The sequence below is a fragment of the Pimephales promelas genome, chromosome 16 (genome assembly GCF_988280905.1).
Source record: "Pimephales promelas chromosome 16, fPimPro1.hap1.1, whole genome shotgun sequence".
Classification (NCBI taxonomy): Eukaryota; Metazoa; Chordata; class Actinopteri; order Cypriniformes; family Leuciscidae; genus Pimephales; species Pimephales promelas.
Genome location: NC_142784.1, coordinates 33,602,045 through 33,624,206, shown reverse-complemented (window position 1 = coordinate 33,624,206; position 22,162 = coordinate 33,602,045).

The window sequence follows — 22,162 nt, the reverse complement described above, 5'->3', positions numbered from 1 at the left end:
TATCAGAATCCAGAGTTTTGAGAAGATTGGAGAAACTTAATTTTTTGCCCAAAAACTGAAAAAAACGAAAGGGGTAACACTGTCGTTTTTTTTTTCGGGTGAAAATTTTGAGTTTTGATATCTCAGCTCTGGAAGGGTCTAGAACCTCCATTTTTGCACTCAGGTCAAAGTCTCGTGGCCCTCTATCAGAATCCAGAGTTTTGAGAAGATTGGAGAAACTTAATTTTTTGCCTAAAAACTGAAAAAAACGAAAGGGGTAACATTGTCGTTTTTTTTTCGGGTCGAAATTTTGAGTTTTGATATCTCAGCTCTGGAAGGGTCTAGAACCTCCATTTTTGCACTCAGGTCAAAGTCTCGTGGCCCTCTATCAGAATCCAGAGTTTTGAGAAGATTGGAGAAACTTAATTTTTTTCCCAAAAACTGAAAAAAACGAAAGGGGTAACACTGTCGTTTTTTTTTTTTGGGTCGAAATTTTGAATTTTGATATCTCAGCTCTGGAAGGGTCTAGAGCCTCCATTTTTGCACTCAGGTCAAAGTCTCGTGGCCCTCTATCAGAATCCAGAGTTTTGAGAAGATTGGAGAAACTTAATTTTTTGCCCAAAAACTGAAAAAAACGAAAGGGGTAACACTGTCGTTTATTTTTCGGGTCGAAATTTTGAATTTTGATATCTCAGCTCTGGAAGGGTCTAGAGCGTCCATTTTTGCACTCAGGTCAAAGTCTCGTGGCCCTCTATCAGAATCCAGAGTTTTGAGAAGATTGGAGAAACTTAATTTTTTGCCCAAAAACTGAAAAAAACGAAAGGGGTAACACTGTCGTTTTTTTTTCGGGTCGAAATTTTGAATTTTGATATCTCAGCTCTGGAAGGGTCTAGAGCCTCCATTTTTGCACTCAAGTCAAAGTCTCACAGCCCTCTATCATAATCCAGAGTTTTGAGAAGATTGGAGAAACTTAATTTTTCGCCCAAAAACGGAAAAAATCAAAAGGGGTAACACTGTCGTTTTTTTTTCGGGTCGAAATTTTGAATTTTGATATCTCAGCTCTGGAAGGGTCTAGAACCTCCATTTTTGCACTCAGGTCAAAGTCTCGTGGCCCTCTATCAGAATCCAGAGTTTTGAGAAGATTGGAGAAACTTAATTTTTTGCCCAAAAACTGAAAAAAACGAAAGGGGTAACACTGTCGTTTTTTTTTTCGGGTCGAAATTTTGAATTTTGATATCTCAGCTCTGGAAGGGTCTAGAGCCTCCATTTTTGCACTCAGGTCAAAGTCTCGTGGCCCTCTATCAGAATCCAGAGTTTTGAGAAGATTGGAGAAACTTAATTTTTTGCCCAAAAACTGAAAAAAACGAAAGGGGTAACACTGTCGTTTTTTTTTTTCGGGTCGAAATTTTGAATTTTGATATCTCAGCTCTGGAAGGGTCTAGAGCCTCCATTTTTGCACTCAGGTCAAAGTCTCGTGGCCCTCTATCAGAATCCAGAGTTTTGAGAAGATTGGAGAAACGTAATTTTTTGCCCAAAAACTGAAAAAAACGAAAGGGGTAACACTGTCGTTTTTTTTTCGGGTCGAAATTTTGAGTTTTGATATCTCAGCTCTGGAAGGGTCTAGAACCTCCATTTTTGCACTCAGGTCAAAGTCTCGTGGCCCTCTATCAGAATCCAGAGTTTTGAGAAGATTGGAGAAACTTAATTTTTTGCCCAAAAACGGAAAAAAACGAAAGGGGTAACACTGTCGTTTTTTTTTCGGGTCGAAATTTTGAATTTTGATATCTCAGCTCTGGAAGGGTCTAGAGCCTCCATTTTTGCACTCAGGTCAAAGTCTCGTGGCCCTCTATCAGAATCCAGAGTTTTGAGAAGATTGGAGAAACTTAATTTTTTGCCCAAAAACTGAAAAAAACGAAAGGGGTAACACTGTCGTTTTTTTTTTCGGGTCGAAATTTTGAGTTTTGATATCTCAGCTCTGGAAGGGTCTAGAACCTCCATTTTTGCACTCAGGTCAAAGTCTCGTGGCCCTCTATCAGAATCCAGAGTTTTGAGAAGATTGGAGAAACTTAATTTTTTGCCCAAAAACTGAAAAAAACGAAAGGGGTAACACTGTCGTTTTTTTTTTCGGGTCGAAATTTTGAGTTTTGATATCTCATCTCTGGAAGGGTCTAGAACCTCCATTTTTGCACTCAGGTCAAAGTCTCGTGGCCCTCTATCAGAATCCAGAGTTTTGAGAAGATTGGAGAAACTTAATTTTTTGCCCAAAAACTGAAAAAAACGAAAGGGGTAACACTGTCGTTTTTTTTTTCGGGTCGAAATTTTGAGTTTTGATATCTCAGCTCTGGAAGGGTCTAGAACCTCCATTTTTGCACTCAGGTCAAAGTCTCGTGGCCCTCTATCAGAATCCAGAGTTTTGAGAAGATTGGAGAAACTTAATTTTTTTCCCAAAAACTGAAAAAAACGAAAGGGGTAACACTGTCGTTTTTTTTTTTTGGGTCGAAATTTTGAATTTTGATATCTCAGCTCTGGAAGGGTCTAGAGCCTCCATTTTTGCACTCAGGTCAAAGTCTCGTGGCCCTCTATCAGAATCCAGAGTTTTGAGAAGATTGGAGAAACTTAATTTTTTGCCCAAAAACTGAAAAAAACGAAAGGGGTAACACTGTCGTTTATTTTTCGGGTCGAAATTTTGAATTTTGATATCTCAGCTCTGGAAGGGTCTAGAGCGTCCATTTTTGCACTCAGGTCAAAGTCTCGTGGCCCTCTATCAGAATCCAGAGTTTTGAGAAGATTGGAGAAACTTAATTTTTTGCCCAAAAACTGAAAAAAACGAAAGGGGTAACACTGTCGTTTTTTTTTCGGGTCGAAATTTTGAATTTTGATATCTCAGCTCTGGAAGGGTCTAGAGCGTCCATTTTTGCACTCAGGTCAAAGTCTCGTGGCCCTCTATCATAATCCAGAGTTTTGAGAAGATTGGAGAAACATAATTTTTTGCCCAAAAACTGAAAAAAACGAAAGGGGTAACACTGTCGTTTTTTTTTGGGGGTCAAAATTTTGAGTTTTGATATCTCAGCTCTGGAAGGGTCTAGAACCTCCATTTTTGCACTCAAGTCAAAGTCTCACAGCCCTCTATCATAATCCAGAGTTTTGAGAAGATTGGAGAAACTTAATTTTTCGCCCAAAAACGGAAAAAATCAAAAGGGGTAACACTGTCGTTTTTTTTTCGGGTCGAAATTTTGAATTTTGATATCTCAGCTCTGGAAGGGTCTAGAACCTCCATTTTTGCACTCAGGTCAAAGTCTCGTGGCCCTCTATCAGAATCCAGAGTTTTGAGAAGATTGGAGAAACTTAATTTTTTGCCCAAAAACTGAAAAAAACGAAAGGGGTAACACTGTCGTTTTTTTTTTCGGGTCGAAATTTTGAATTTTGATATCTCAGCTCTGGAAGGGTCTAGAGCCTCCATTTTTGCACTCAGGTCAAAGTCTCGTGGCCCTCTATCAGAATCCAGAGTTTTGAGAAGATTGGAGAAACTTAATTTTTTGCCCAAAAACTGAAAAAAACGAAAGGGGTAACACTGTCGTTTTTTTTTTTCGGGTCGAAATTTTGAATTTTGATATCTCAGCTCTGGAAGGGTCTAGAGCCTCCATTTTTGCACTCAGGTCAAAGTCTCGTGGCCCTCTATCAGAATCCAGAGTTTTGAGAAGATTGGAGAAACGTAATTTTTTGCCCAAAAACTGAAAAAAACGAAAGGGGTAACACTGTCGTTTTTTTTTCGGGTCGAAATTTTGAGTTTTGATATCTCAGCTCTGGAAGGGTCTAGAACCTCCATTTTTGCACTCAGGTCAAAGTCTCGTGGCCCTCTATCAGAATCCAGAGTTTTGAGAAGATTGGAGAAACTTAATTTTTTGCCCAAAAACGGAAAAAAACGAAAGGGGTAACACTGTCGTTTTTTTTTCGGGTCGAAATTTTGAATTTTGATATCTCAGCTCTGGAAGGGTCTAGAGCCTCCATTTTTGCACTCAGGTCAAAGTCTCGTGGCCCTCTATCAGAATCCAGAGTTTTGAGAAGATTGGAGAAACTTAATTTTTTGCCCAAAAACTGAAAAAAACGAAAGGGGTAACACTGTCGTTTTTTTTTTTCGGGTCGAAATTTTGAGTTTTGATATCTCAGCTCTGGAAGGGTCTAGAACCTCCATTTTTGCACTCAGGTCAAAGTCTCGTGGCCCTCTATCAGAATCCAGAGTTTTGAGAAGATTGGAGAAACTTAATTTTTTGCCCAAAAACTGAAAAAAACGAAAGGGGTAACACTGTCGTTTTTTTTTTCGGGTCGAAATTTTGAGTTTTGATATCTCATCTCTGGAAGGGTCTAGAACCTCCATTTTTGCACTCAGGTCAAAGTCTCGTGGCCCTCTATCAGAATCCAGAGTTTTGAGAAGATTGGAGAAACTTAATTTTTTGCCCAAAAACTGAAAAAAACGAAAGGGGTAACACTGTCGTTTTTTTTTTCGGGTCGAAATTTTGAGTTTTGATATCTCAGCTCTGGAAGGGTCTAGAACCTCCATTTTTGCACTCAGGTCAAAGTCTCGTGGCCCTCTATCAGAATCCAGAGTTTTGAGAAGATTGGAGAAACTTAATTTTTTGCCCAAAAACGGAAAAAAACGAAAGGGGTAACACTGTCGTTTTTTTTTCGGGTCAAAATTTTGAATTTTGATATCTCAGCTCTGGAAGGGTCTAGAGCCTCCATTTTTGCACTCAGGTCAAAGTCTCGTGGCCCTCTATCAGAATCCAGAGTTTTGAGAAGATTGGAGAAACTTAATTTTTTGCCCAAAAACTGAAAAAAACGAAAGGGGTAACACTGTCGTTTTTTTTTTCGGGTCAAAATTTTGAGTTTTGATATCTCAGCTCTGGAAGGGTCTAGAACCTCCATTTTTGCACTCAGGTCAAAGTCTCGTGGCCCTCTATCAGAATCCAGAGTTTTGAGAAGATTGGAGAAACTTAATTTTTTGCCCAAAAACAGAAAAAAACGAAAGGGGTAACACTGTCGTTTTTTTTTTCGGGTCGAAATTTTGAATTTTGATATCTCAGCTCTGGAAGGGTCTAGAGCCTCCATTTTTGCACTCAGGTCAAAGTCTCGTGGCCCTCTATCAGAATCCAGAGTTTTGAGAAGATTGGAGAAACTTAATTTTTTGCCTAAAAACTGAAAAAAACGAAAGGGGTAACACTGTCGTTTTTTTTTCGGGTCGAAATTTTGAGTTTTGATATCTCAGCTCTGGAAGGGTCTAGAACCTCCATTTTTGCACTCAGGTCAAAGTCTCGTGGCCCTCTATCAGAATCCAGAGTTTTGAGAAGATTGGAGAAACTTAATTTTTTTCCCAAAAACTGAAAAAAACGAAAGGGGTAACACTGTCGTTTTTTTTTTTGGGGTCGAAATTTTGAATTTTGATATCTCAGCTCTGGAAGGGTCTAGAGCCTCCATTTTTGCACTCAGGTCAAAGTCTCGTGGCCCTCTATCAGAATCCAGAGTTTTGAGAAGATTGGAGAAACTTAATTTTTTGCCCAAAAACTGAAAAAAACGAAAGGGGTAACACTGTCGTTTTTTTTTCGGGTCGAAATTTTGAATTTTGATATCTCAGCTCTGGAAGGGTCTAGAACCTCCATTTTTGCACTCAGGTCAAAGTCTCGTGGCCCTCTATCAGAATCCAGAGTTTTGAGAAGATTGGAGAAACTTAATTTTTTGCCCAAAAACTGAAAAAAACGAAAGGGGTAACACTGTCGTTTTTTTTTTCGGGTCGAAATTTTGAATTTTGATATCTCAGCTCTGGAAGGGTCTAGAGCCTCCATTTTTGCACTCAGGTCAAAGTCTCGTGGCCCTCTATCAGAATCCAGAGTTTTGAGAAGATTGGAGAAACTTAATTTTTTGCCCAAAAACTGAAAAAAACGAAAGGGGTAACACTGTCGTTTTTTTTTCGGGTCGAAATTTTGAATTTTGATATCTCAGCTCTGGAAGGGTCTAGAGCCTCCATTTTTGCACTCAGGTCAAAGTCTCGTGGCCCTCTATCAGAATCCAGAGTTTTGAGAAGATTGGAGAAACTTAATTTTTTGCCCAAAAACTGAAAAAAACGAAAGGGGTAACACTGTCGTTTTTTTTTTCGGGTCGAAATTTTGAGTTTTGATATCTCATCTCTGGAAGGGTCTAGAACCTCCATTTTTGCACTCAGGTCAAAGTCTCGTGGCCCTCTATCAGAATCCAGAGTTTTGAGAAGATTGGAGAAACTTAATTTTTTGCCCAAAAACTGAAAAAAACGAAAGGGGTAACACTGTCGTTTTTTTTTCGGGTCGAAATTTTGAGTTTTGATATCTCAGCTCTGGAAGGGTCTAGAACCTCCATTTTTGCACTCAGGTCAAAGTCTCGTGGCCCTCTATCAGAATCCAGAGTTTTGAGAAGATTGGAGAAACTTAATTTTTTGCCCAAAAACGGAAAAAAACGAAAGGGGTAACACTGTCGTTTTTTTTTCGGGTCAAAATTTTGAATTTTGATATCTCAGCTCTGGAAGGGTCTAGAGCCTCCATTTTTGCACTCAGGTCAAAGTCTCATGGCCCTCTATCAGAATCCAGAGTTTTGAGAAGATTGGAGAAACTTAATTTTTTGCCCAAAAACTGAAAAAAACGAAAGGGGTAACACTGTCGTTTTTTTTTTTCGGGTCAAAATTTTGAGTTTTGATATCTCAGCTCTGGAAGGGTCTAGAACCTCCATTTTTGCACTCAGGTCAAAGTCTCGTGGCCCTCTATCAGAATCCAGAGTTTTGAGAAGATTGGAGAAACTTAATTTTTTGCCCAAAAACAGAAAAAAACGAAAGGGGTAACACTGTCGTTTTTTTTTTCGGGTCGAAATTTTGAGTTTTGATATCTCAGCTCTGGAAGGGTCTAGAACCTCCATTTTTGCACTCAGGTCAAAGTCTCGTGGCCCTCTATCAGAATCCAGAGTTTTGAGAAGATTGGAGAAACTTAATTTTTTGCCCAAAAACTGAAAAAAACGAAAGGGTTAACACTGTCGTTTTTTTTTCGGGTCGAAATTTTGAGTTTTGATATCTCAGCTCTGGAAGGGTCTAGAACCTCCATTTTTGCACTCAGGTCAAAGTCTCGTGGCCCTCTATCAGAATCCAGAGTTTTGAGAAGATTGGAGAAACTTAATTTTTTGCCCAAAAACAGAAAAAAACGAAAGGGGTAACACTGTCGTTTTTTTTTTCGGGTCGAAATTTTGAGTTTTGATATCTCAGCTCTGGAAGGGTCTAGAACCTCCATTTTTGCACTCAGGTCAAAGTCTCGTGGCCCTCTATCAGAATCCAGAGTTTTGAGAAGATTGGAGAAACTTAATTTTTTGCCCAAAAACTGAAAAAAACGAAAGGGTTAACACTGTCGTTTTTTTTTCGGGTCGAAATTTTGAGTTTTGATATCTCAGCTCTGGAAGGGTCTAGAACCTCCATTTTTGCACTCAGGTCAAAGTCTCGTGGCCCTCTATCAGAATCCAGAGTTTTGAGAAGATTGGAGAAACTTAATTTTTTGCCCAAAAACTGAAAAAAACGAAAGGGTTAACACTGTCGTTTTTTTTTCGGGTCGAAATTTTGAGTTTTGATATCTCAGCTCTGGAAGGGTCTAGAACCTCCATTTTTGCACTCAGGTCAAAGTCTCGTGGCCCTCTATCAGAATCCAGAGTTTTGAGAAGATTGGAGAAACTTAATTTTTTGCCCAAAAACTGAAAAAAACGAAAGGGTTAACACTGTCGTTTTTTTTTCGGGTCGAAATTTTGAGTTTTGATATCTCAGCTCTGGAAGGGTCTAGAACCTCCATTTTTGCACTCAGGTCAAAGTCTCGTGGCCCTCTATCAGAATCCAGAGTTTTGAGAAGATTGGAGAAACTTAATTTTTTGCCCAAAAACGGAAAAAAACGAAAGGGGTAACACTGTGGGTTTTTTTTCGGGTCGAAATTTTGAATTTTGATATCTCAGCTCTGGAAGGGTCTAGAGCCTCCATTTTTGCACTCAGGTCAAAGTCTCGTGGCCCTCTATCAGAATCCAGAGTTTTGAGAAGATTGGAGAAACTTAATTTTTTGCCCAAAAACTGAAAAAAACGAAAGGGGTAACACTGTCGTTTTTTTTTCGGGTCAAAATTTTGAGTTTTGATATCTCAGCTCTGGAAGGGTCTAGAACCTCCATTTTTGCACTCAGGTCAAAGTCTTGTGGCCCTCTATCAGAATCCAGAGTTTTGAGAAGATTGGAGAAACTTAATTTTTTGCCCAAAAACGGAAAAAAACGAAAGGGGTAACACTGTCGTTTTTTTTTCGGGTCAAAATTTTGAGTTTTGATATCTCAGCTCTGGAAAGGTCTAGAACCTCCATTTTTGCACTCAGGTCAAAGTCTCACAGCCCTCTATCATAATCCAGAGTTTTGAGAAGATTGGAGAAACGTAATTTTTCGCCCAAAAACGGAAAAAAACGAAAGGGGTAACACTGTCGTTTTTTTTTCGGGTCGAAATTTTGAGTTTTGATATCTCAGCTCTGGAAGGGTCTAGAGCCTCCATTTTTGCACTCAGGTCAAAGTCTCGTGGCCCTCTATCAGAATCCAGAGTTTTGAGAAGATTGGAGAAACTTAATTTTTTGCCCAAAAACTGAAAAAAACGAAAGGGGTAACACTGTCGTTTTTTTTTTTCGGGTCGAAATTTTGAGTTTTGATATCTCAGCTCTGGAAGGGTCTAGAACCTCCATTTTTGCACTCAGGTCAAAGTCTCGTGGCCCTCTATCAGAATCCAGAGTTTTGAGAAGATTGGAGAAACTTAATTTTTTGCCCAAAAACGGAAAAAAACGAAAGGGGTAACACTGTCGTTTTTTTTTCGGGTCGAAATTTTGAATTTTGATATCTCAGCTCTGGAAGGGTCTAGAACCTCAATTTTTGCACTCAGGTCAAAGTCTCGTGGCCCTCTATCAGAATCCAGAGTTTTGAGAAGATTGGAGAAACTTAATTTTTTGCCCAAAAACTGAAAAAAACGAAAGGGGTAACACTGTCGTTTTTTTTTCGGGTCGAAATTTTGAATTTTGATATCTCAGCTCTGGAAGGGTCTAGAACCTCAATTTTTGCACTCAGGTCAAAGTCTCGTGGCCCTCTATCAGAATCCAGAGTTTTGAGAAGATTGGAGAAACTTAATTTTTTGCCCAAAAACTGAAAAAAACGAAAGGGGTAACACTGTCGTTTTTTTTTCGGGTCAAAATTTTGAGTTTTGATATCTCAGCTCTGGAAGGGTCTAGAACCTCCATTTTTGCACTCAGGTCAAAGTCTCGTGGCCCTCTATCAGAATCCAGAGTTTTGAGAAGATTGGAGAAACTTAATTTTTTGCCCAAAAACGGAAAAAAACGAAAGGGGTAACACTGTCGTTTTTTTTTTCGGGTTGAAATTTTGAGTTTTGATATCTCAGCTCTGGAAGGGTCTAGAGCCTCCATTTTTGCACTCAGGTCAAAGTCTCGTGGCCCTCTATCAGAATCCAGAGTTTTGAGAAGATTGGAGAAACTTAATTTTTTGCCCAAAAACTGAAAAAAACGAAAGGGGTAACACTGTCGTTTTTTTTTCGGGTCGAAATTTTGAGTTTTGATATCTCAGCTCTGGAAGGGTCTAGAACCTCCATTTTTGCACTCAGGTCAAAGTCTCGTGGCCCTCTATCAGAATCCAGAGTTTTGAGAAGATTGGAGAAACTTAATTTTTTGCCCAAAAACGGAAAAAAACGAAAGGGGTAACACTGTCGTTTTTTTTTTCGGGTCGAAATTTTGAATTTTGATATCTCAGCTCTGGAAAGGTCTAGAACCTCCATTTTTGCACTCAGGTCAAAGTCTCGTGGCCCTCTATCAGAATCCAGAGTTTTGAGAAGATTGGAGAAACGTAATTTTTCGCCCAAAAACTGAAAAAAACGAAAGGGGTAACACTGTCGTTTTTTTTTCGGGTCGAAATTTTGAGTTTTGATATCTCAGCTCTGGAAGGGTCTAGAACCTCCATTTTTGCACTCAGGTCAAAGTCTCGTGGCCCTCTATCAGAATCCAGAGTTTTGAGAAGATTGGAGAAACTTAATTTTTTGCCCAAAAACAGAAAAAAACGAAAGGGGTAACACTGTCGTTTTTTTTTCGGGTCGAAATTTTGAGTTTTGATATCTCAGCTCTGGAAGGGTCTAGAGCCTCCATTTTTGCACTCAGGTCAAAGTCTCGTGGCCCTCTATCAGAATCCAGAGTTTTGAGAAGATTGGAGAAACTTAATTTTTTGCCCAAAAACTGAAAAAAACGAAAGGGGTAACACTGTCGGTTTTTTTTCGGGTCGAAATTTTGAGTTTTGATATCTCAGCTCTGGAAGGGTCTAGAACCTCCATTTTTGCACTCAGGTCAAAGTCTCGTGGCCCTCTATCAGAATCCAGAGTTTTGAGAAGATTGGAGAAACTTGATTTTTTGCCCAAAAACGGAAAAAAACGAAAGGGGTAACACTGTCGTTTTTTTTTCGGGTCGAAATTTTGAATTTTGATATCTCAGCTCTGGAAGGGTCTAGAGCCTCCATTTTTGCACTCAGGTCAAAGTCTCGTGGCCCTCTATCAGAATCCAGAGTTTTGAGAAGATTGGAGAAACTTAATTTTTTGCCCAAAAACTGAAAAAAACGAAAGGGGTAACACTGTCGTTTTTTTTCCGGGTCGAAATTTTGAATTTTGATATCTCAGCTCTGGAAGGGTCTAGAGCCTCCATTTTTGCACTCAGGTCAAAGTCTCGTGGCCCTCTATCAGAATCCAGAGTTTTGAGAAGATTGGAGAAACTTAATTTTTTGCCCAAAAACTGAAAAAAACGAAAGGGGTAACACTGTCGTTTTTTTTCCGGGTCGAAATTTTGAATTTTGATATCTCAGCTCTGGAAGGGTCTAGAGCCTCCATTTTTGCACTCAGGTCAAAGTCTCGTTGTCCTCTATCAGAATCCAGAGTTTTGAGAAGATTGGAGAAACTTAATTTTTTGCCCAAAAACTGAAAAAAACGAAAGGGGTAACACTGTCGTTTTTTTTTCGGGTCGAAATTTTGAGTTTTGATATCTCAGCTCTGGAAGGGTCTAGAACCTCCATTTTTGCACTCAGGTCAAAGTCTCACAGCCCTCTATCAGAATCCAGAGTTTTGAGAAGATTGGAGAAACTTAATTTGTCGCCCAAAAACGGAAAAAAACGAAAGGGGTAACACTGTCGTTTTTTTTTTTTCGGGTCGAAATTTTGAGTTTTGATATCTCAGCTCTGGAAGGGTCTAGAGCCTCCATTTTTGCACTCAGGTCAAAGTCTCGTGGCCCTCTATCAGAATCCAGAGTTTTGAGAAGATTGGAGAAACTTAATTTTTCGCCCAAAAACGGAAAAAAACAAAAGGGGTAACACTGTCGTTTTTTTTTCGGGTCGAAATTTTGAGTTTTGATATCTCAGCTCTGGAAGGGTCTAGAGCCTCCATTTTTGCACTCAGGTCAAAGTCTCTTGGCCCTCTATCAGAATCCAGAGTTTTGAGAAGATTGGAGAAACTTAATTTTTTGCCCAAAAACTGAAAAAAACGAAAGGGGTAACACTGTCGTTTTTTTTTCGGGTCGAAATTTTGAATTTTGATATCTCAGCTCTGGAAGGGTCTAGAGCCTCCATTTTTGCACTCAGGTCAAAGTCTCGTGGCCCTCTATCAGAATCCAGAGTTTTGAGAAGATTGGAGAAACTTAATTTTTTGCCCAAAAACTGAAAAAAAACGAAAGGGGTAACACTGTCGTTTTTTTTTCGGGTCGAAATTTTGAATTTTGATATCTCAGCTCTGGAAGGGTCTAGAGCCTCCATTTTTGCACTCAGGTCAAAGTCTCGTGGCCCTCTATTAGAATCCAGAGTTTTGAGAAGATTGGAGAAACTTAATTTTTGCCCAAAAACTGAAAAAAACGAAAGGGGTAACACTGTCGTTTTTTTTTTTTCGGGTCGAAATTTTGAGTTTTGATATCTCAGCTCTGGAAGGGTCTAGAACCTCCATTTTTGCACTCAGGTCAAAGTCTCACAGCCCTCTATCATAATCCAGAGTTTTGAGAAGATTGGAGAAACTTAATTTTTCGCCCAAAAACGAAAAAAAAACGAAAGGGGTAACACTGTCGTTTTTTTTTCGGGTCGAAATTTTGAATTTTGATATCTCAGCTCTGGAAGGGTCTAGAGCCTCCATTTTTACACTCAGGTCAAAGTCTCGTGGCCCTCTATCATAATCCAGAGTTTTGAGAAGATTGGAGAAACATAATTTTTTGCCCAAAAACTGAAAAAAACGAAAGGGGTAACACTGTCGTTTTTTTTTGGGGTCAAAATTTTGAGTTTTGATATCTCAGCTCTGGAACGGTCTAGAGCGTCCATTTTTACACTCAGGTCAAAGTCTCGTGGCCCTCTATCATAATCCAGAGTTTTGAGAAGATTGGAGAAACTTAATTTTTCGCCCAAAAACGGAAAAAAACGAAAGGGGTAACAGTGTCGTTTTTTTTTCGGGTCGAAATTTTGAATTTTGATATCTCAGCTCTGGAAGGGTCTAGAACCTCCATTTTTGCACTCAGGTCAAAGTCTCGTGGCCCTCTATCAGAATCCAAAGTTTTGAGAAGATTGGAGAAACTTAATTTTTTTGCCAAAAAATGAAAAAAACGAAAGGGGTAACACTGTCGTTTTTTTTTGGGGTCAAAATTTTGAGTTTTGATATCTCAGCTCTGGAACGGTCTAGAGCGTCCATTTTTACACTCAGGTCAAAGTCTCGTGGCCCTCTATCATAATCCAGAGTTTTGAGAAGATTGGAGAAACTTAATTTTTCGCCCAAAAACGGAAAAAAACGAAAGGGGTAACAGTGTCGTTTTTTTTTCGGGTCGAAATTTTGAATTTTGATATCTCAGCTCTGGAAGGGTCTAGAACCTCCATTTTTGCACTCAGGTCAAAGTCTCGTGGCCCTCTATCAGAATCCAGAGTTTTGAGAAGATTGGAGAAACTTAATTTTTTGCCCAAAAACTGAAAAAAACGAAAGGGGTAACACTGTCGTTTTTTTTTCGGGTCGAAATTTTGAATTTTGATATCTCAGCTCTGGAAGGGTCTAGAGCCTCCATTTTTGCACTCAGGTCAAAGTCTCGTGGCCCTCTATTAGAATCCAGAGTTTTGAGAAGATTGGAGAAACTTAATTTTTTGCCCAAAAACTGAAAAAAACGAAAGGGGTAACACTGTCGTTTTTTTTTCGGGTCGAAATTTTGAGTTTTGATATCTCAGCTCTGGAAGGGTCTAGAACCTCCATTTTTGCACTCAGGTCAAAGTCTCGTGGCCCTCTATCAGAATCCAGAGTTTTGAGAAGATTGGAGAAACTTAATTTTTTGCCCAAAAACGGAAAAAAACGAAAGGGGTAACACTGTCGTTTTTTTTTCGGGTCGAAATTTTGAATTTTGATATCTCAGCTCTGGAAGGGTCTAGAGCCTCCATTTTTGCACTCAGGTCAAAGTCTCGTGGCCCTCTATCAGAATCCAGAGTTTTGAGAAGATTGGAGAAACTTAATTTTTTGCCCAAAAACTGAAAAAAACGAAAGGGGTAACACTGTCGTTTTTTTTTTCGGGTCGAAATTTTGAGTTTTGATATCTCAGCTCTGGAAGGGTCTAGAGCCTCCATTTTTGCACTCAGGTCAAAGTCTCGTGGCCCTCTATTAGAATCCAGAGTTTTGAGAAGATTGGAGAAACATAATTTTTTGCCCAAAAACTGAAAAAAACGAAAGGGGTAACACTGTCGTTTTTTTTTCGGGTCGAAATTTTGAGTTTTGATATCTCAGCTCTGGAAGGGTCTAGAACCTCCATTTTTGCACTCAGGTCAAAGTCTCGTGGCCCTCTATCAGAATCCAGAGTTTTGAGAAGATTGGAGAAACTTAATTTTTTGCCCAAAAACGGAAAAAAACGAAAGGGGTAACACTGTCGTTTTTTTTTCGGGTCGAAATTTTGAATTTTGATATCTCAGCTCTGGAAGGGTCTAGAGCCTCCATTTTTGCACTCAGGTCAAAGTCTCGTGGCCCTCTATCAGAATCCAGAGTTTTGAGAAGGTTGGAGAAACTTAATTTTTTGCCCAAAAACGGAAAAAAACGAAAGGGGTAACACTGTCGTTTTTTTTTTCGGGTCGAAATTTTGAGTTTTGATATCTCAGCTCTGGAAGGGTCTAGAGCCTCCATTTTTGCACTCAGGTCAAAGTCTCGTGGCCCTCTATCAGAATCCAGAGTTTTGAGAAGATTGGAGAAACTTAATTTTTTGCCCAAAAACTGAAAAAAACGAAAGGGGTAACACTGTCGTTTTTTTTTTCGGGTCGAAATTTTGAATTTTGATATCTCAGCTCTGGAAGGGTCTAGAACCTCCATTTTTGCACTCAGGTCAAAGTCTCGTGGCCCTCTATCAGAATCCAGAGTTTTGAGAAGATTGGAGAAACTTGATTTTTTGCCCAAAAACTGAAAAAAACGAAAGGGGTAACACTGTCGTTTTTTTTTTCGGGTCGAAATTTTGAGTTTTGATATCTCAGCTCTGGAAGGGTCTAGAACCTCCATTTTTGCACTCAGGTCAAAGTCTCGTGGCCCTCTATCAGAATCCAGAGTTTTGAGAAGATTGGAGAAACTTAATTTTTTGCCCAAAAACAGAAAAAAACGAAAGGGGTAACACTGTCGTTTTTTTTTCGGGTCGAAATTTTGAATTTTGATATCTCAGCTCTGGAAGGGTCTAGAACCTCCATTTTTGCACTCAGGTCAAAGTCTCGTGGCCCTCTATCAGAATCCAGAGTTTTGAGAAGATTGGAGAAACTTAATTTTTTGCCCAAAAACAGAAAAAAACGAAAGGGGTAACACTGTCGTTTTTTTTTTCGGGTCGAAATTTTGAGTTTTGATATCTCAGCTCTGGAAGGGTCTAGAGCCTCCATTTTTGCACTCAGGTCAAAGTCTCGTGGCCCTCTATCAGAATCCAGAGTTTTGAGAAGATTGGAGAAACTTAATTTTTTGCCCAAAAACTGAAAAAAACGAAAGGGGTAACACTGTCGTTTTTTTTCGGGTCGAAATTTTGAATATTGATATCTCAGCTCTGGAAGGGTCTAGAGCCTCCATTTTTGCACTCAGGTCAAAGTCTCGTGGCCCTCTATCAGAATCCAGAGTTTTGAGAAGATTGGAGAAACTTAATTTTTTGCCTAAAAACTGAAAAAAACGAAAGGGGTAACACTGTCGTTTTTTTGGGGGGTCAAAATTTTGAGTTTTGATATCTCAGCTCTGGAAGGGTCTAGAACCTCCATTTTTGCACTCAGGTCAAAGTCTCACAGCCCTCTATCATAATCCAGAGTTTTGAGAAGATTGGAGAAACTTAATTTTTCGCCCAAAAACGGAAAAAAACGAAAGGGGTAACACTGTCGTTTTTTTTTTCGGGTCGAATTTTTGAATTTTGATATCTCAGCTCTGGAAGGGTCTAGAATCTCCATTTTTGCACTCAGGTCAAAGTCTCGTGGCCCTCTACCAGAATCCAGAGTTTTGAGAAGATTGGAGAAACGTAATTTTTTCCCAAAAACTGAAAAAAACGAAAGGGGTAACACTGTCGTTTTTTTTTCGGGTCGAAATTTTGAGTTTTGATATCTCAGCTCTGGAAGGGTCTAGAACCTCCATGTTTGCACTCAGGTCAAAGTCTCGTGGCCCTCTATCAGAATCCAGAGTTTTGAGAAGATTGGAGAAACTTAATTTTTTGCCCAAAAACGGAAAAAAACGAAAGGGGTAACACTGTCGTTTTTTTTTCGGGTCGAAATTTTGAATTTTGATATCTCAGCTCTGGAAGGGTCTAGAGCCTCCATTTTTGCACTCAGGTCAAAGTCTCGTGGCCCTCTATCAGAATCCAGAGTTTTGAGAAGATTGGAGAAACTTAATTTTTTGCCCAAAAACTGAAAAAAACGAAAGGGGTAACACTGTCGTTTTTTTTTTCGGGTCGAAATTTTGAGTTTTGATATCTCAGCTCTGGAAGGGTCTAGAACCTCCATTTTTGCACTCAGGTCAAAGTCTCGTGGCCCTCTATCAGAATCCAGAGTTTTGAGAAGATTGGAGAAACTTAATTTTTTGCCCAAAAACTGAAAAAAACGAAAGGGGTAACACTGTCGTTTTTTTTTTCGGGTCAAAATTTTGAGTTTTGATATCTCATCTCTGGAAGGGTCTAGAACCTCCATTTTTGCACTCAGGTCAAAGTCTCGTGGCCCTCTATCAGAATCCAGAGTTTTGAGAAGATTGGAGAAACTTAATTTTTTGCCCAAAAACAGAAAAAAACGAAAGGGGTAACACTGTCGTTTTTTTTTTCGGGTCGAAATTTTGAATTTTGATATCTCAGCTCTGGAAGGGTCTAGAGCCTCCATTTTTGCACTCAGGTCAAAGTCTCGTGGCCCTCTATCAGAATCCAGAGTTTTGAGAAGATTGGAGAAACTTAATTTTTTGCCTAAAAACTGAAAAAAACGAAAGGGGTAACACTGTCGTTTTTTTTTCGGGTCGAAATTTTGAGTTTTGATATCTCAGCTCTGGAAGGGTCTAGAACCTCCATTTTTGCACTCAGGTCAAAGTCTCGTGGCCCCCTATCAGAATCCAGAGTTTTGAGAAGATTGGAGAAACTTAATTTTTTGCCCAAAAACGGAAAAAAACGAAAGGGGTAACACTGTCGTTTTTTTTTTTGGGTCGAAATTTTGAATTTTGATATCTCAGCTCTGGAAGGGTCTAGAGCCTCCATTTTTGCACTCAGGTCAAAGTCTCGTGGCCCTCTATCAGAATCCAGAGTTTTGAGAAGATTGGAGAAACTTAATTTTTTGCCCAAAAACTGAAAAAAACGAAAGGGGTAACACTGTCGTTTTTTTTTCGGGTCGAAATTTTGAGTTTTGATATCTCAGCTCTGGAAGGGTCTAGAGCCTCCATTTTTGCACTCAGGTCAAAGTCTCGTGGCCCTCTATCAGAATCCAGAGTTTTGAGAAGATTGGAGAAACTTAATTTTTTGCCCAAAAACGGAAAAAAACGAAAGGGGTAACACTGTCGTTTTTTTTTCGGGTCAAAATTTTGAATTTTGATATCTCAGCTCTGGAAGGGTCTAGAGCCTCCATTTTTGCACTCAGGTCAAAGTCTCGTGGCCCTCTATCAGAATCCAGAAGTTTGAGAAGATTGGAGAAACTTAATTTTTTGCCTAAAAACTGAAAAAAACGAAAGGGGTAACACTGTCGTTTTTTTTTTCGGGTCGAAATTTTGAGTTTTGATATCTCAGCTCTGGAAGGGTCTAGAACCTCCATTTTTGCACTCAGGTCAAAGTCTCGTGGCCCTCTATCAGAATCCAGAGTTTTGAGAAGATTGGAGAAACTTAATTTTTTTCCCAAAAACTGAAAAAAACGAAAGGGGTAACACTGTCGTTTTTTTTTTTTGGGTCGAAATTTTGAATTTTGATATCTCAGCTCTGGAAGGGTCTAGAGCCTCCATTTTTGCACTCAGGTCAAAGTCTCGTGGCCCTCTATCAGAATCCAGAGTTTTGAGAAGATTGGAGAAACTTAATTTTTTGCCCAAAAACTGAAAAAAACGAAAGGGGTAACACTGTCGTTTTTTTTTCGGGTCGAAATTTTGAATTTTGATATCTCAGCTCTGGAAGGGTCTAGAGCGTCCATTTTTGCACTCAGGTCAAAGTCTCGTGGCCCTCTATCAGAATCCAGAGTTTTGAGAAGATTGAAGAAACTTAATTTTTTGCTCAAAAACTGAAAAAAACGGAAAGGGTAACACTGTCGTTTTTTTTTCGGGTCGAAATTTTGAATTTTGATATCTCAGCTCTGGAAGGGTCTAGAGCGTCCATTTTTGCACTCAGGTCAAAGTCTCGTGGCCCTCTATCATAATCCAGAGTTTTGAGAAGATTGGAGAAACATAATTTTTTGCCCAAAAACTGAAAAAAACGAAAGGGGTAACACTGTCGTTTTTTTTTTTTTGGGTCAAAATTTTGAGTTTTGATATCTCAGCTCTGGAAGGGTCTAGAGCCTCCATTTTTGCACTCAGGTCAAAGTCTCGTGGCCCTCTATCAGAATCCAGAGTTTTGAGAAGATTGGAGAAACTTAATTTTTTGCCCAAAAACTGAAAAAAACGAAAGGGGTAACACTGTCGTTTATTTTTCGGGTCGAAATTTTGAATTTTGATATCTCAGCTCTGGAAGGGTCTAGAGCGTCCATTTTTGCACTCAGGTCAAAGTCTCGTGGCCCTCTATCAGAATCCAGAGTTTTGAGAAGATTGGAGAAACTTAATTTTTTGCCCAAAAACTGAAAAAAACGAAAGGGGTAACACTGTCGTTTTTTTTCGGGTCGAAATTTTGAATTTTGATATCTCAGCTCTGGAAGGGTCTAGAGCGTCCATTTTTGCACTCAGGTCAAAGTCTCGTGGCCCTCTATCATAATCCAGAGTTTTGAGAAGATTGGAGAAACATAATTTTTTGCCCAAAAACTGAAAAAAACGAAAGGGGTAACACTGTCGTTTTTTTTTTGGGGTCAAAATTTTGAGTTTTGATATCTCAGCTCTGGAAGGGTCTAGAACCTCCATTTTTGCACTCAGGTCAAAGTCTCACAGCCCTCTATCATAATCCAGAGTTTTGAGAAGATTGGAGAAACTTAATTTTTCGCCCAAAAACGGAAAAAATCAAAAGGGGTAACACTGTCGTTTTTTTTTCGGGTCGAAATTTTGAATTTTGATATCTCAGCTCTGGAAGGGTCTAGAACCTCCATTTTTGCACTCAGGTCAAAGTCTCGTGGCCCTCTATCAGAATCCAGAGTTTTGAGAAGATTGGAGAAACTTAATTTTTTGCCCAAAAACTGAAAAAAACGAAAGGGGTAACACTGTCGTTTTTTTTTCGGGTCGAAATTTTGAATTTTGATATCTCAGCTCTGGAAGGGTCTAGAGCCTCCATTTTTGCACTCAGGTCAAAGTCTCGTGGCCCTCTATCAGAATCCAGAGTTTTGAGAAGATTGGAGAAACTTAATTTTTTGCCCAAAAACTGAAAAAAACGAAAGGGGTAACACTGTCGTTTTTTTTTTTCGGGTCGAAATTTTGAATTTTGATATCTCAGCTCTGGAAGGGTCTAGAGCCTCCATTTTTGCACTCAGGTCAAAGTCTCGTGGCCCTCTATCAGAATCCAGAGTTTTGAGAAGATTGGAGAAACGTAATTTTTTGCCCAAAAACTGAAAAAAACGAAAGGGGTAACACTGTCGTTTTTTTTTCGGGTCGAAATTTTGAGTTTTGATATCTCAGCTCTGGAAGGGTCTAGAACCTCCATTTTTGCACTCAGGTCAAAGTCTCGTGGCCCTCTATCAGAATCCAGAGTTTTGAGAAGATTGGAGAAACTTAATTTTTTGCCCAAAAACGGAAAAAAACGAAAGGGGTAACACTGTCGTTTTTTTTTCGGGTCGAAATTTAGAATTTTGATATCTCAGCTCTGGAAGGGTCTAGAGCCTCCATTTTTGCACTCAGGTCAAAGTCTCGTGGCCCTCTATCAGAATCCAGAGTTTTGAGAAGATTGGAGAAACTTAATTTTTTGCCCAAAAACTGAAAAAAACGAAAGGGGTAACACTGTCGTTTTTTTTTTTCGGGTCGAAATTTTGAGTTTTGATATCTCAACTCTGGAAGGGTCTAGAACCTCCATTTTTGCACTCAGGTCAAAGTCTCGTGGCCCTCTATCAGAATCCAGAGTTTTGAGAAGATTGGAGAAACTTAATTTTTTGCCCAAAAACTGAAAAAAACGAAAGGGGTAACACTGTCGTTTTTTTTTTTCGGGTCGAAATTTTGAGTTTTGATATCTCATCTCTGGAAGGGTCTAGAACCTCCATTTTTGCACTCAGGTCAAAGTCTCGTGGCCCTCTATCAGAATCCAGAGTTTTGAGAAGATTGGAGAAACTTAATTTTTTGCCCAAAAACTGAAAAAAACGAAAGGGGTAACACTGTCGTTTTTTTTTCGGGTCGAAATTTTGAGTTTTGATATCTCAGCTCTGGAAGGGTCTAGAACCTCCATTTTTGCACTCAGGTCAAAGTCTCGTGGCCCTCTATCAGAATCCAGAGTTTTGAGAAGATTGGAGAAACTTAATTTTTTGCCCAAAAACGGAAAAAAACGAAAGGGGTAACACTGTCGTTTTTTTTTGGGGTCAAAATTTTGAATTTTGATATCTCAGCTCTGGAAGGGTCTAGAGCCTCCATTTTTGCACTCAGGTCAAAGTCTCGTGGCCCTCTATCAGAATCCAGAGTTTTGAGAAGATTGGAGAAACTTAATTTTTTGCCCAAAAACTGAAAAAAACGAAAGGGGTAACACTGTCGTTTTTTTTTTCGGGTGAAAATTTTGAGTTTTGATATCTCAGCTCTGGAAGGGTCTAGAACCTCCATTTTTGCACTCAGGTCAAAGTCTCGTGGCCCTCTATCAGAATCCAGAGTTTTGAGAAGATTGGAGAAACTTAATTTTTTGCCTAAAAACTGAAAAAAATGAAAGGGGTAACATTGTCGTTTTTTTTTCGGGTCGAAATTTTGAGTTTTGATATCTCAGCTCTGGAAGGGTCTAGAACCTCCATTTTTGCACTCAGGTCAAAGTCTCGTGGCCCTCTATCAGAATCCAGAGTTTTGAGAAGATTGGAGAAACTTAATTTTTTTCCCAAAAACTGAAAAAAACGAAAGGGGTAACACTGTCGTTTTTTTTTTTTGGGTCGAAATTTTGAATTTTGATATCTCAGCTCTGGAAGGGTCTAGAGCCTCCATTTTTGCACTCAGGTCAAAGTCTCGTGGCCCTCTATCAGAATCCAGAGTTTTGAGAAGATTGGAGAAACTTAATTTTTTGCCCAAAAACTGAAAAAAACGAAAGGGGTAACACTGTCGTTTATTTTTCGGGTCGAAATTTTGAATTTTGATATCTCAGCTCTGGAAGGGTCTAGAGCGTCCATTTTTGCACTCAGGTCAAAGTCTCGTGGCCCTCTATCAGAATCCAGAGTTTTGAGAAGATTGGAGAAACTTAATTTTTTGCCCAAAAACTGAAAAAAACGAAAGGGGTAACACTGTCGTTTTTTTTTCGGGTCGAAATTTTGAATTTTGATATCTCAGCTCTGGAAGGGTCTAGAGCGTCCATTTTTGCACTCAGGTCAAAGTCTCGTGGCCCTCTATCATAATCCAGAGTTTTGAGAAGATTGGAGAAACATAATTTTTTGCCCAAAAACTGAAAAAAACGAAAGGGGTAACACTGTCGTTTTTTTTGGGGGGTCAAAATTTTGAGTTTTGATATCTCAGCTCTGGAAGGGTCTAGAACCTCCATTTTTGCACTCAAGTCAAAGTCTCACAGCCCTCTATCAGAATCCAGAGTTTTGAGAAGATTGGAGAAACTTAATTTTTCGCCCAAAAACTGAAAAAAACGAAAGGGGTAACACTGTCGTTTTTTTTTCGGGTCGAAATTTTGAATTTTGATATCTCAGCTCTGGAAGGGTCTAGAACCTCCATTTTTGCACTCAGGTCAAAGTCTCGTGGCCCTCTATCAGAATCCAGAGTTTTGAGAAGATTGGAGAAACTTAATTTTTTGCCCAAAAACTGAAAAAAACGAAAGGGGTAACACTGTCGTTTTTTTTTTCGGGTCGAAATTTTGAATTTTGATATCTCAGCTCTGGAAGGGTCTAGAGCCTCCATTTTTGCACTCAGGTCAAAGTCTCGTGGCCCTCTATCAGAATCCAGAGTTTTGAGAAGATTGGAGAAACGTAATTTTTTGCCCAAAAACTGAAAAAAACGAAAGGGGTAACACTGTCGTTTTTTTTTCGGGTCGAAATTTTGAGTTTTGATATCTCAGCTCTGGAAGGGTCTAGAACCTCCATTTTTGCACTCAGGTCAAAGTCTCGTGGCCCTCTATCAGAATCCAGAGTTTTGAGAAGATTGGAGAAACTTAATTTTTTGCCCAAAAACGGAAAAAAACGAAAGGGGTAACACTGTCGTTTTTTTTTCGGGTCGAAATTTTGAATTTTGATATCTCAGCTCAGGAAGGGTCTAGAGCCTCCATTTTTGCACTCAGGTCAAAGTCTCGTGGCCCTCTATCAGAATCCAGAGTTTTGAGAAGATTGTAGAAACTTAATTTTTTGCCCAAAAACTGAAAAAAACGAAAGGGGT